Below are 16,223 nucleotides of genomic sequence, written 5' to 3'. Positions count from 1 at the left end.
AATATTATATTGTAAAAGTATAACTAGAGCCGATTCGTAGGATCAGTTATACGGTGTTACCGAGAAAATCGGCCAGATATTTAAAAAAAATCATTGTTTAGCTATTTCTGATTAATTTGGTTATATGACATGATTAGAGATCGGATTTTTATGCAAATTGAATATTTTATTATCCTAAGTTTCTACCTAGGTGCGAACTTCATGTGATGTTAAACAAAATATGCATTTGCATAAGAATCCGATCTCTAGACATGATGTTCCAAAATTAACAGTGTGCAAGGTATTCTATTTTAAAGATTATTTAAAAAATGTGTAGGGTGTATGGTATTTTAGGACATACATATATATGTGTCTATAAATTCTCGACATCATTATTTTTATTTTTCCAATCATTGATCGAGTTGTGCATGAAGATCTCCGCTATAAATTCCACGTTATGCGTAGAACACAATTTACCTATATCGGAGCAAACACGAGAACAACAAGTTATCGGATTATAACGCTTCCTAAACACCTTGAAGCGCCTGAGAAGACCGAACTTATGGCCGCTTAACTCAAGAACTTGTCACTCCAGCACCATTCCTGTACCTAAATAGGTTGCGTTTATGCTGCTACAACAATAACAACTACCTCTACCTCTTCTTTTTCTTATCTTTGATTGACACTTAAGCGATTTTGACCAAGTTTAACCAGGCCATTGTTCACTCTGGAGTAGAGAGAAATGAAAGAGCGGATGAGTGTGCAAGGAAAGGCTCTGAGATTGACTTTCAGCGAGTGCTAGAAAACATAAGCATTCCTCTGACGAATTGCGATTGACCTGAAAGTAATCGCGGAAACCAGTAGAAGCTGGTCTCTGACTACTAACTGCAGGGGCTCCAAAGCGCTCTGGCCTAAACTGAATCTTAAAAGAACAAAATATCTGCTTGGATTCAACTATCTATCAACTATTTTTACTTTAGCCAGTAGAATGGGTGTATCCCACAGTGACTGCTGCAGGAATTGTGAAGATGAGAAAGAAATTGAAAGTCCTGCACTTCAAAGAATCCGTACCAAAATTCATATATTGCCGATTATTTCTTTGAAGACCTGGAAAACTTGCAATATGTCTTACTGGAGGGACTAGCTGCCTTCTTAAAAAGATCTAAGTGGTTTAAATAACTTAGTTTAGGTATGGAAATCAAATGCAGGTATCAGAATGAGTCTTAGGGCCACCGAGCGTCAAGACAAGCAACCTTGCTAATCTAACTTACATATGTTCGAGTACCTATTGAGTCCTCATTTACATTATTCTTAGAATATTATACCTTTCTGGATCGCTAAAACGACATACCAGTTCTTCAATTTCTAAACATGTTTTGTTTTATTTTAATAAAAAAAACGGACGCTAGAACTAACAATTAAAAAAGGAGAAGTACAGCAAATACACAAGTATTATATAATATTTTAAAACAATCTCTCAAGTCGAATATCTCGAAACTGCTTAAGTTTTGAAGATCATGTCATATAACCAAATTCAACAGAAATGAGCGAAATAATAATATACTTAAATACTTAGGACGAGTTTCCTAGACGATAATCCTGTATATGGGTCTTATTATATTTTTTGTTCTTCATCGTCAATACGCGATCGGTTTTTTTTTCACTTTGTTCATTATAAATAACTTAATACACACTTTGCTAATAAGTACCAGGTGTACGAGGATTATTATTGGGCCTTAAGGGGACCCGGTGGTCTAGAAATTTCAAAAAATCGATTTTTTGATTTTTCGATATTTCGAAAGTATGACATCTTAAGAATATACTGTAAAATTCTCAAGCGTAAATTTCCAATACTATAGCTTCTATAGACCATTAACTAGGTAGAGAGCGGTCCGCGCGCTCCAGTGGCCTTAAACTTTAAACTCATTTATCTCGAAACGATTTTTTTCGGTGTTGTCAAAAAAAAAAAAAAACTATTCAACCGAATAGTCTGATATTTTATTATGTTGTTCACAACATCAATGGCTGCCGCCCGTACTAGAATCATATAATTATTTCAATTATTTCGTATTTTTTCTATTAAAAAACTGAAAAAACCCCGATTTTTAGAGTATCAAATTCAAAACCGCGCCATTTTGTCCAATTTTTTATTTTTATTTTATTCAAGTACGGCGCATGGCTACAGTCATACTGATTAATAATTTTTTTGGTTTTTATGTTTCAGATAAATAGAAGAGCCAAAAATTTTTCGGGAAGGTCAACTTCAGCGCCATTCAATTTATTAAAATTATAATAAGCATTTTTTTTTTAACTTTTGTATGTAAACATTTTTTGTATGTAAAATAAGCTAAATAGAAAGCCCAACAAATTTCAATATCGTTTTTCATTTTTTTTATTGTAAAAAAAATCCTGAAAATACCCTAAATTTTCGAGCTTTAGACCACTTATGATGTTGAAAAATCTGAAAATCACACGTAGATGGCGTGAGGTATAATTGCACGAAACTTTGAAATACTCGTACATAAATGCCAAATTTTGTGTCCCAAAAATGTAGTCCCTTATTTTCTCACTTTATTCTTCTTCTCTAATAAACCTTGCATTTGCTTTTTCTTCTCTCTAGGTTTTGAAATGTAATACTTCAAGCGTTAGGTTGAGAACTCGATCGCCCAATTAGTTAGTGGTGCAAAAGAATAGCTGAAATTTTAGAAAGAGCGAAGCATAAATATAAATATATATTAAGTCATAAAAACTAGCCCGCAATTCCACTTGATTATTCGATCCATGCATAAATAATTCTCCACATCATTGATCGTTAAAACCGGTTAACTTTTGCCAAACTGAATTCCAATATTACTTGTTTCTCTCGCATTGGCCATGGCTCTCATGGTGGCACTGCTGGAGTAATGGTGCTCACACTCACCAACGTATCGTAGTTCCTTTCCGTTGCCCGTAGGATACACAAAATTGAGCAACATTTGCGCTCGTAGAAAACAACTGCATTCTTTTAGTTACATATTTACACAATACATCGGTTTGTGTGTGCTTGTGTTTGGTTGTATCGACAAAATGTTGCCATTGCTATTTTTGCATACACACTTTTTCACACATCCGCGTTATCAGTTACAATTTTTAATTAAATAATATAATAAATATAATAAACCAATAATAATAATAAATATAATATAACATAATAAACCAAAGCCAAAAACCAACAAAAGCAAATAGTTCATTTATCTATAATACACATTACTCAACATTGTTTTTAAGTGATTTTAATAAAAATTATCATTTTTCTAAGTTTATTTTGTAAATGATTTCGAAATTTACTGTTTGGCAACACTGTGTGGTGAGAGAGCAATCAGCTGACACAATTTAATGGAAACAGTCCAAACACCCACGTCAAAGATCTACGTTACTACGGATAGGAACGGTGGTGATTTTTCATTTATATGCGGCTCTCATTAGTTTCATCGTGACAGCTGGCACGGGCGTACGTTTACGTTGGTTACTGTGTGCACCATACGGTTTTGCATTTGACAGCTAACAATTAATATTTAAATGTTTATTTTAAAATTCCTCCATTTATTGTACAATGCAATATTTACTAAAATATTGGAAGTAAGCCTCTCTTCGGAAATTAAACTTACGCTGACAAAATATGCGCAAATATACATTTACGTTTGCTAAGTGGGCCAGCTCTGCGCTGTTCATCTAAATGTATGAATTTATAATCGGAATTTACAGCGAACAATGTAAGGCTATGACATAAGTGAACAGCTTTGCGCTGTTTGTCTTATAGTCATAGCAAAACATAGAGTTTTAACTTACCTCTCGTGTGAAGCGGTCACAGAGGAGTACACAAAGGATCGCGCTTTAATCGTATTCCACTCGTGCTTTCGGAGAGGCTTTTAGTATGGCGAAGTGGTGAAATGCTTACACTAGGTTGTCATATATTCTATAGGTAAGGTTAGGTTAGCCTGGTTGGCAATAAGCCACGCATATACCTTTTCGTGCCTAGCGATACCAGATGGAGGCCGACCTCTATTAATACTGAAAGTAGACATCATGTAGGATGTCAGCGCTTTTGGCGAATCTAAGTAGAGCTGAGAGATCCGCTTCTGGGACCTCCTCCAGACCCTCAAATAGTGGGGCTCTCAGGCATTTTAAACGCATTTTTAATAATGCCGGATAAACGCACAGAAAGTGTTCGAAAATTTCCTCAACATCCTCTCTGCATTTCCTGCATCTGTCCGTGTTAACAATTCCTATCTTGTACGCATGTGCAGCAGATTATGACCTGTCAGCATACCTATGATAGTTCTGCAGTCCTTTCGCGAGAGCGTAAGTACGAATTGAATCAGTTTTTTGTCGTTAGTTCTACACATAACTTTTGCTGTTTTTGCATGTGGTCGGATTAGTCCACCTAGCATCCACTCGCTTTTGCGTGTAGTCGCCTTGTAGGTCGTCTATAGGTTAACTTGTAGCAAATTTTATCCTACAATATTTATTAAAATGTGTGTCTTTTTTAAAAAAGTAGTTATTTAAGGGCAATAAGACTTTATTATATTTTCAATTGATTAATTTTCGTTAAACGTTTCAGACTTTTACAGCTCTGCTATTCTCAAAATAAAGTTGCATTTAATAAGCAAGTGACTGTTGATATTTTTGATTTAATTTTTGTGTTTCATATTATTTAAGTCCAAAACTATACGCAACATACTTTAAAAGTCTTCAAATCATTTAGACGAATATTCAGTTGCATTAAAATGCATTTTCTAAAATATAAACTGAGTTTAGTGCCTAAATTTCTTATTCTCTAGGTACATGCAACACATTCGCTTGATAAATACCACTTTAATTTGAGCTGTTAGGTATTTTTGTTTTGAAGAACTCACTTTGGCAATTTCTATTTTTATTTGTTTGGTCTCCAATGAAATATTTTTATGACTTTATTAATAACAAAAAGTATTGAAAATAAAAAGTAAAATCAAAAAAAAAGCATTGTGTCGCCTTCTCAGCTGTGTGCCCCGACGATTTCACCTTTGTAATAAAATCGCTTCCGATATATTTTGTTATTCGTTTATTAAAGATATAAGGTGAAAAAAGATTTAGAATATTTGTAAGTCGGAATTACTCATTCGCTTATCAAATTGCTCTTATGTACAAAGGCAACGCTTTATATGTCAAACTTACAAAAAAAACAAAAATCTCAAAATTTTGATTAGCTTTTTTGTGACGATTAGTCTGTTACCCTTTTGATTTAGATGCTTCTATTATCACACATTTGCAAAAATAAATCACAAACCTACAAGTTATAGTTGATATTACGAAAAGCAAATAAGCATTTTTTTTCTTTTAAGTTAGACTCACATAAAAGCATACGACTATTTGCAAAACTACTTTTAATAAAACAAGTTGCAATCTATTTATTTTATTGTAGTATTTACAATTTCATATTCCCCATTCAGATTTTTAAATAATTTTCATCGAAACCAATAACTTTCATGCCATCCTTATTTTTCATACCTACGCTGATTACAAGTTTACACCTAAACTTCTGTTCTGTTTCACTATTGTAAATTTCACACTTCAATTTATGTTCCAACCTTTCTTATCCTTTCGCCCATTCTGGTTTTTCATTCATTCATTTACTTCTTCCAGCTGTAACAGATTTTTATGTTAGTTAATTTCATATGTTTGCCTCAACCAACAAACCTTGAAATATTGAAAAATTTACATTACTCCAATTATATCCGGGGTAATGAAAATTTATTTTATTGTATTTTTCATTTTTTATTAACAAACCCTTCTTTACTAAGCTAGTAAAAATATATATAAGTTTAGCCTAGCATTCGAGTGTAAACGTATCCAAATCGTTTCTTAGCATCATCATCTGTACTTTGTAGGTTGGTTTGTTGTTACTTTTCATATTTACTTACTTGCAAAAAGTAATTGATGTCAGTTATTCGAATTCACTAAAAGTGTTCTAATAATTTGTCGATACATACACATATTACATATGCCATTAATTAAATGATATATTTCAGTATTGTTTTAACACAAATGAAAGTTAAATTTATATTTTTGAATAGTCAAACATTTGGGGTTTTTAATTGTGAGTTAGGTTTAGTTGAGTTTGAGTTATGAGTTAGGATTAAATTCAATCGCTCAGCACACCCACAGATATTGAATATACATACTTAGCTTAAAATTGTTAGCCCAATATTATATTATATTTTTAGTATTTTTTTTTGTTTTCAATCACACCATATACCGAGTATATATTTACTATTATAGTCCTTTAAAGTAAGTAAAGTAAAACTATGAATAAAAATATGGCTTCAAATAGAACTTTCAAGCTTTTAATTATGCTCCAAACTGCTTTAAGGTAATAATTCAAGTGAAATTCATTAATCTTTTCAAACTATGAAGCAGTGAAAAGTTCGTAAGTTCTACTCACTTATGTCACGTTTACACTGATATGTTTTCCTTGGTAGTATCGGGTATTTTTTTACGAGCATGAGAACTTGAAATGATAAAACAAAACAGAAATACACCTAAAAACAAATAATTCGTGTAAAGAGAGAATTGGGCGAAAAAAATATTTCGTGCCTACACATTTTAATTCATGAAAGATATTATAAGAAATAAATTGTTAATCGGCGAAAGCAAAATTTACAGAGTCTCAGAGACTTTTCCCGACACTAAATTAAACGTTTAGTCTATGTGTCGAAAAAGCTCACTCTATTTGCTGTATTAGATTCAAGAAAAATTAATTAAACTATGGAAAATCTTGCTAAAACAAAACAACTCGTGTAAAAAAAGAATTTTTGTTTTCTTTTTAACTCGTGTTAAATCGAATTCGTGTAAAAAAATTGTTAAGAAAAAATTCGCGTTACAAATTTTTTTTTTCTTTTTAACTCGTGACTCGTGTCAAATCAAATTCGTGTAAAAAAAATTCGTTTGAATCAATTTTGTTTAAAAAGAGAAACCATCTAAAAGGAGGCCCATTCGATCAATCCAATTTTTGACTACTTTTACCAATAAATCTGAATAATAAATCTAAATGAACCATGACTTATTGCCAACCAGGCCAACCTAACCTAACCTAATCTAAATCAACAAAAATGCGACGCAAACGATGGTCATTTGGCCTGAATTCAGGCACGTAAGCCTATAGATCCTAATTAAAATTTTCCATGTAATCGCAGAGTAAATAAAAAACGATAATTCGTCGTCTTCTTCAACACTTCGCTCTATGAACTTCGCTAACATATTTTATTTTATTTTTTCAACGTAAATTTCTACAATTTGGGAGCGTTGTTTTGGCACTAAACGATTCATGACGACTTGCGCCAAACCTTCCTGGACAGAAATGTCAAAACAATTTGCCATTCTTAGCTGTCAAACCATAGTTATTAATATCGATAGTTCTCATGCAGCTAAAGAAAATACCCGATACAAGGTGGCGCAAAATTAATCATCCAATTTTGTTTTGAATAACTTTGAGTAATATTATATATAATAATAATACAATATAAATCTTTATTTTGAACTTTACACGCTCCACTGCTTGTCTGTCTGTATACTGAAGCTGTCTAGTTCACAAGTGTCCAACATGATTGGCGACGTTATTTACAAAAATTAGAAATCTTCCAATAGAGTGATTAAATTTTTAACAAAACATTTAAATCTTTTAACTTTTTAACAAAAAATGTATTTATTTTTAACAGAAAAAATAGATTTTTAACAAAAATCAAAACCAAATTTTTAAACCAAACAAAATTTTTAACAGTAATAAAATTTTTAACTTTTTCTTCAGTTTAAATTTTTTTCGTAAACATTAAATTTTTAACACAAGTTATATTTTTTTCAGTTTCGATTTTTTTAATAAAAACTAAATTTTTAACAAAAATAAAATGTTTAACATATTTTTCAGTCCCAATTTTTTTTATTAAAAATTAAATTTTTAACAAAACATTTAAATCTTTTAACTTTTTAAGAAAAAATTTTAATTATTAACAAAAAATTTATTTTGCTTAACAACAGAAAAATTAAATTTTTAATAAAAATCAAAAAAAATGTTTAAAACAAATAAAATTTTTAACAATAATAAAATTTTTAACTTTTTCTTCAGTTTAAATTTTTTTCGTAAAAATAAAATTTTTAACACAAGTTAAATTTTTTGCAGTTCGAATTTTTTTTTTAATAAAAACTTAATTTTTAAGACAAACATTTTTAACACAAATAAAATTTTTTAAATTTTTTTCAGTCCCAATTTTTTTTCTAAAAATAAAATTTTTAACAAAACATTTAAATCTTTTAACTTTTTAATAAAAAATTTTAATTAAAAAAAATGTATTTTGTTTTTGACACAAAAAAATTAAATTTTTAACAAAAACACATTTAGTTTTTTAACAAAAAAATAAAAAAAAAGTGTTTAACAAATAACAAAAATTTAACTTTTAACAAAAAAAAAAATTAATATTTTCTAATTAATAAACTAAGGTTTTTGACTTTGAGTTGCACAAATCTTATCTAGCTTTAAATAATTAAATAAGTCTCAAAATTATTAAATTTTTCCCAAATTTTTTCAGTTCAGTTTTCTTCTCAAGCCTACAAATAAACCAATTTACCACAGTTTCTAAAATACTTGGATCACTTGACATGGAATTGCTCCCATGCGAACCATGAATAATTTAGTGAAAATATCCTCCCCCGTAGGATTCAATACAATCTATTAGGCCAATGCCTGTAAACAACATACAGAAAATAGCTACAATTTCCAGTCACGCACATTTCGGCACTTTTTCCTGCATTTTTCTGAACATTTTGAAGCAATTCCGAGCTTATGGCGTCGAGTTTCTTGCGAATATTGGCCTTGTGAGAGTCGAGTGTTTGAGATTATCAGTCAGATTATATCACCCAAAAAGAAGTAATACTGCACTGTCAAATCGGGTGCGCGCGGAGGCCAGTCGAAAAAGCGTTTTGAAGTTGAGCCACCGAGTCATCGTCTGCTGCGTCATGTGTTCCACTTAAAAGAGAAGATGCAAGTATTTCTTCATAATTCTTCATAAAGTGATTTTAGGAGGTTTACAACGAACGATTGGGAAAGGAGGTCCTGCGGTGCTCACGGACATTTTCAATATCGTCAACAGCCTCCAAAGTTGAAACGTTGCCGCAAGACATGAATTTGTGAGGGACTTTATTGCGTTCCATACCATTTATTGGTTACATCGTACACATTTCTAAAATGCAAAAGAAGAAACAAGTCGAACAATAGTCAACAACTGGCACAGTTATTAAAAATTCGCATGTGCCAAACATAGGTATATGAAACAGCCTGTATATGCCTAAGTTCTGTGAAAAACCTATGCAAATTTTTCGATATGTTAGTCGAATAGACAAGAAGCTGAGTTGGATTGGAATCCACAAGGGAGTGGCAGAGGCGGGAGACCAGCTAACACCTGGAGACGACAAGTGGATGTAGAAGCGCAGAAAGCAGGCTATTCGTGAAGACAAATAAAATTTCTAGCTTCAAATAAATCAAATTTCAATCTGTTTGCTGAGGCGCTATGTTGCACCCAGGAACCGCGGGAATATATATATATATATAGATGGCTTTAAAATCTTACAATACAAAATTTAAAGCCACACCCAAGTCAATAAAATCTTCAACTGTGGAGAGCTGATGATTTAAGATAGCGTCATGCATATGAAATATACTTGGTGATCGAGAAATGGGCATATAGTATGAAAGTATTTATTTACATATAGCAAGAATTTATTCCTCAAATTACTTGTATACCTGATTAGATTCCGGACAAGTTATTCTTCGAAACAATTTAAGATAATCGACGTAAAGCTGCTACCTGCAATATTTGAAACAAGCACCAATATCACTGACGAAAAGAACGAACAAAAGTGAGCTAATGTTGCTTCCTTGTAGAACACCAGATGCAGCGATAAATGATTCGGATTTGGAATTTTCAATTTTTACAAAAAGATACGATAAGAAAACGGAAGGAAGGCCAATGTAATGTGGTTTATGTAGCATGATAGCACGTGACACTTTGTCGAACGCGTTCGAGAAATCAATATAAATAGTGTCAACCTATAACCATGTTTCAAAAAGAACTGTTCCAACTTTGGCGGTTTTTTGTTTTTTACTAATTTCCTTGATGATTTTTTGTCACAAAATGGGTTTTTAGAAGGCGAATTCATTAAAGGCGGTGGCGTAACAAGCAACATATATGACTCCATGTGAAACCCTTTTTCTCGTAAGAACGCCGTCAAAATGTGAATTTTTACTGATATCCGTCAGCAATGCCACAACAGAAGAAGCATTGAATGGGTATTTTTTGAACAAAAAATGGGAATATCCAGTTTTCACATCAACATTGAGGTTAATATTTAATGCGCGGTTGCCTAGTAGGCTTATATCACCCTACCTATCACATATAATACCCTACATATAATAAAAATAAGCACAATCAGTATACCCTATGACCAGAAAGTACCGGGAATGTTTAAATAAAACAAAACAGAAACAAAATATGACCCGTCTGAAGCCACTCACGTGTGCCAACGTTTAACCCAGTGCTCCAAGCACCCCTGGTAGGCCGACGAAAGGATGGCCATCAGCTCCTTCGTCGTATTCTCTTTGATCTCCTCTATCGACTGAAATCTCCTTCCACGAAGTGGGCCATATCAGGTTAATACGGTGCTTACCCGATGGTATTTACTTGGTGTTTGCCAAATAATCCAGCACAATTTGGGCTCAGTGCGATGGCGCGTTATCATTATGCAAAATCTAAGTATTTTTGCCCTCATTTCCAGCCGTTTGCGACGTACAGCATCTCTCAAACGTTTTAAAACGGATAAATAATATTCTTTATTGGATGGAAGGCTCTCATGGTGCACTACGTCTTGGCAATCGAAGAAAACAGTCAACATCACCTTCCCGGTACTTTTTGATCATAGGGTGCAATACATAAATAAGCAAAAAATTCGAAAATTGATATTTAAATTCAATTATTCAAAATTTATATACAAAAGTAATAGCACAATAATATAAATAAAGTGAACCCGAAAAAGAAGAGTATAAATAAATACACGAAATAGTGCAATTTTTTAATGTAACATAAAAAGAGCGTACCTAAAAAAAGTGGGAAAAAGACATGAGGCTTTAGTAAATTCTTAAAACACATTTTAATTTAAATTATTACGTTTCAATTGAATTAATTTTAAAACAAATAATTATAAATATTTGAATCGCGACATTTTTCCACTAATGTAAAAACGCACTGTTTTCGTCAGTTATTTTTGGTGCCATACTTCTGGCAGCCCTGTCAGCCGTTCATCTTGCGCAGCGAGTGGCAGTGCTGCCAAGTATTAAAACGAGCACCTGGGCGCACTCTCACACAAAATGAAAGAGTTTCGCATCTTATCATCTATGGTTAGACCTGGAGGCATAAGACAATGGTGCGAATAATGATTCAATTATTAAAGGTTTGCTCACTAGTGACATTCGATTTTTGAAACTCCCTTACAAAAGGTTGTATTTAAGAAGATGCATAAAAAGGAAAAAACTAAATCCTTTTTGGGGAAAATGGTAGCAAAATAGTAGTTTGTTACTTAAATGGAAACAAACTGCGAACGGTTTAAAAACTAAATTTTAAAAATATAATATTTGGATGTAAATAATGGTACGAATAGAAGTTATTAGCAGAAATAATAATATTAAAACAAGAAATTTTTTCACTTAATCCGAGATTTTATTTTGTGAATTAATTTTTAAATTTAAAACCAACCGCGAAGTTTCGCCAATATGAAACTATTTTGTTAAAAATAAATAAATAATTGGCACGCACAATTCTGTTAGGTGTTTCGCCGAGATCCTCCTCCTATTTGTAGCGCGCGTTCCACAATTGGAAGGCCCTACAGTTTTAAGCCGATTCCGTTAGATGGTTTTTTATGATAAGCTCTTTCATACTGGTACTGTGCTTTTCTAAGACTCCTCTGGACACTTCATCCATTCATAGGAAGGTGGGCTCATTGGAAACAAGTTCTGCCAACTTTTTTATAATGAGGTCTGTAATGTAATCGATTGCGTCGGGACTATTCAATTATTCTCCCTGCTGTAACTCTTTAGCAAACGCTAGCTCTTTGCAAAACATGAGTTACGTTTAAATCACCACATCATAAGAAATAAAGCTTTGTAAATTCTCCATCTCGATCTCGGGATGCGTCAAATACTCTATCATGTCCTGACTTCAGCGGTATGTATTCCATGTCATACTACCATAGTCCTGAATATACCGATAAAAACTCTTGAGCGAGTTGTTGCTCGTAAGCAGTCCATTTTGAAAATGAAATGTTTTTTCTACGAATTTTACTTTTCCTCCACTTTTAGTCAAAGTTTCTAGAGCTAGCAACCCAGTGTCTTGCTAAGGGAGCCGATTTGTCAAGAGGGAATGAGAAAGCTGCTTACTGAGCAAATCTTTTATTATTGAATCATGGGTGCGAATGCAATGGCTTTTCGTCATTTCATCGTCGTCGTTCATTGTCGTCCTAATGTACACGGTCAAAGAAAAAAACAAATCAGCTGGTCTACTGATACCAAGGCAAATCCATGCAAGGTGATGGCATTCGAGCAATAACAAAATTTTTTAAATTATTTATTATATAAATAGGAGAATGGAATGAATGGCAAATAGCTAAAATTAGTTTTTCGCGCATTCACAGCACAACAATAACTTTCCGTCAGTCCCTATAACTGGCATTCTAAAGGAAAGGCAAATTGAAGCAGAAGAAATCAACTAATCTAATTACACCACCGTCTATAGATAACCCTTGACTGATACCACCTTCAATAAATTCGCCTTGAATTTTCCCATTTTTATTAAATTGCACGTAGGCGTCTATTTCAAATGGCTGCAAAGGCGCATTCATTAAAAGTGGAGGCACTAGACCAACAACACTGTTCTGTACGTTTGATTGTCAAAGCAAAGTATTGAGAAAGTAGAAAACAATTAATGATTTCGCCTTGAGCTGAGAGCCACATGGACACGGCGAAATAAAAAAGCAACTCAGCTGATTTACCAACACTACCTTTAATAGATTCGCCTTGAATTATTGCCTTAGTAAAACTATTTGACAAATAAGTCAGAGAAGCGGTGTTTTGATTGTCTTTGGATTTGAGGTGGCAACACCTTATGCTCTAATTTTCCGGGGCCTTTCATCTGTACTCGTATACATAAATGCAAAACTAGCTGATTTCGTTCAATAAACCTTAGATTAGATAAGATTTTTTGGAGGTTTGCACTTCGACCTCAACAAAACCTTACTTTGATCTTTTGCAATTAATTCTTCCCCTGCATAGTTAAAATAATATTTCAGAAGAGCTGTACACAGAAAAAAAATGACTTGCAAATATTCTTAATTGTAGTAATTTTCGTAATATATTTACAATACTTGAGTGCTCCTTAAATTTTAAGTACTTGTAATACTTAGTACACCTATACCGTTATAATCTTATTAATTTGTAAGACATATTTAGTAGTATACACTCGGTAAATCACAGTAGTACCTACACATACATAGGCAACAAGATGCCACTTCACGAAAAATCATATCATCCTCTCTTTCATCTCTCTCTTTCTCTCAAAATATAATGTTATTATATGAATATTCGCATCTAGAATGGCGTTTTCTAAATTTTCGGTGTTGAAGCAGTTATGCTAGTGGTTGTGCATTTTCAGTACTAGTTGACACATTTAGTTATTTACGTTAGGTATGCCACTGCAAATACTCTTAAAAACTAAACCAGTATATTTATTCAATTGTCATTATTCGAAAATGTAGAGTAATATTTTATGAAACATAAAAATCATGGCCACGCATTGAGTTTCATGCAAAAAAAACACAAAAAATGTTCAAACTGTTTGCTATAAAAAATAACAAAAACGTAAAATAGTAGCAAAAATAAATAAGAACTCTTTATAGAAAACATTATTTGTTAGAAAACAATACTAATACTAATAATGTTTTTTTACAAATAATTCTTATTTAACAGGGAATTTGAAATTCAACTAACTCAAATTTATTTTGGTTTACCAAAGGTCTTTAAGAACTGTTAATCAAGTTATGGAAAAAACTAAATTTGATTTATGTACCAAAGAGATTTTTATCACAAATATATTGTATGTATTATGCGGATCATTCCTTTGCTCTACCCGTAAAAGTGTTTTTTGAATAGGCCACTTCTTTAAATTATAAGAAATATTTAGTACTACCAAAATAAGTATGAAAAATATTTCAGCTGAGTAAATGAGCTTTCAGCTACGAATTTGCGATGCACTAATACACAGACATAATTTTCTTATACCACCGTTGAGCAAAATGTAATATTTAGCAAGTGCAACGCAGCTACAAGAAAAAGAAAAAAATCACAATCACTCATCATAAGTAACGAATATCCGGCGAGCAAAAATAACAGTTGAATATCTAATTTGTTGATTGTCGATTGCCCAGTGCCCAGATTCCTTGCGACGCTGCACGCGTAAGTGCTCTAATCCGAGCTGAATGTATTTCAGATACCTATTTTTTCGATTGATCACCCGGGTCTGCCCTTTTTTGTACTGTTCGAGGATTCTTTTTAAAAGGTTATATCCATCAATAGAAAAATAAATTTTAGGAAGCTACCTGGAAGCTCAAGTCGTTAGCTACAAGTATAATATAACTATGTTAAATTAACGTCCAAAGTCAAAAAAACCAGTCTGGCCTAGCCCGGGTGCCCAACGGAGGGTTAACTGAAAGAAATATAAAATACGATTCCGAGAATTGGAGCTGGTTACAATAATCGGTTAGTTTATTCTGAAATTTAGTGCCACAGTCAATCGCTATTTACCAGGGAATGAAATAAGCACAGCTTTCACCTTCGTAAATCAAGAACTCGGTTAATGTAATTTTGAAAGTTTAAAATTTGGAATAAAATTTAGCATTTATTATTAGACAAAAATTTATTGAAGCGAAAATTTTAAATTTTCGCATTCAACGAATTGCTTGTCTAAGGCAATACACAAGGTGACCCTAAGACTCATTCTGTTACCTACATTTGATTTCCATCCCCTAACTAAGTTGTTTGAACCACTTAGATATTTTTAAGAAGGTAACTAGTCCCTCCAATGAGACATTTTGCAAATTTGTCAGGTCTTCAAAGAAATAATCGCCAAAATATTTGGCGGCCGCTGTAGCCGAATGGGTTGGTGCGTCAATACCATTCGGAATTCAAAGAGAGAACGTCGGTTCGAATCTCGGTGAAAGATCAAAATTAAGAAAAAGGTTTTTCTAATAGCGGTCGCCCCTCGGCAGGCAATGGCAAACCTCCGAGTGTATTTCTGCCATGAAAAAGCTCCTCATAAAAAATATCTGCCGTTCGGAGTCGTCTTAAAACTGTAGGTCCCGCCATTTGTGGAACAACATCAAGACACCACAAATAGGAGGAGAAGCTCGGCCAAACACCCAAAAAGGGTATACGCGCCAATTATATATATCTATATATATATTTGGCACGGCTCCTTTGAAGGGCAGGACATTCAAAAGAAGCGATGGGCAGTTTTTCCAGCATCTTCCAAACGGGAAGTGTGTGAAATCTGTGTATGTGCAGAGATCATCTAAGACATAAACCTCCGGAATAAGCGAATTGCCATTCTGAGCGACAGTCAGACGGCACTCAAGGCGTTGTCATTTCGTGAGGTTAACTCCTCAATGGCCTTTGAGTGCATTGAAAAATGTAATTTGTTAGACAGGCACAATCGCATTTGGCTCATATGGGTTCCAGGACACAGGCGTATAATTAAGAATAAAGTAGCAGATGCATTAGCTAGAGAGGCTGCAGCCTGGTCACTAATAGGACCCGAGCGCTTTCTTGCTATGGAACAACACACCAGCAAAGAGAAGCTTGGAAGTGAAGAGCCAAAGCTAAGAGACGGGAGCTGACACGAAATTATAGGGCTACAGCAAATGAAGCTCTTACTGGGTGGGTATAAACAAAGGAGATTTTAATAATTCATAATCCTCACTAAGGATTAACTGATTTGATCACGGGTGTTCTCACAGGTCATTGGATATTGCGCAGGCATCTGCAAGGGATTGAGATATGATCTACTTTGAATGCGACGTCACAGTTCCAAGAAGGTTGAGACATCTCAGCCAGAAGAGAGGCATATATGGTACCCTCA

General features: G+C 33.2%; 1 protein-coding gene across 20 annotated transcripts in view; it reads left to right on the top strand.

The window, feature by feature from the left end:
* Positions 1 to 16,223, top strand: part of LOC128855325 (calcium-activated potassium channel slowpoke) — a 307,274-nt gene that overhangs the window by 127,155 nt on the left and 163,896 nt on the right. The gene's annotated exons all lie outside the window — the stretch shown is intronic.

The sequence above is a fragment of the Anastrepha ludens genome, chromosome 2, assembly GCF_028408465.1.
Source record: "Anastrepha ludens isolate Willacy chromosome 2, idAnaLude1.1, whole genome shotgun sequence".
Classification (NCBI taxonomy): domain Eukaryota; kingdom Metazoa; phylum Arthropoda; class Insecta; order Diptera; family Tephritidae; genus Anastrepha; species Anastrepha ludens.
Note: the sequence above shows the minus strand (reverse complement) of the source record. Positions and strands in the feature narration are given on the sequence as shown.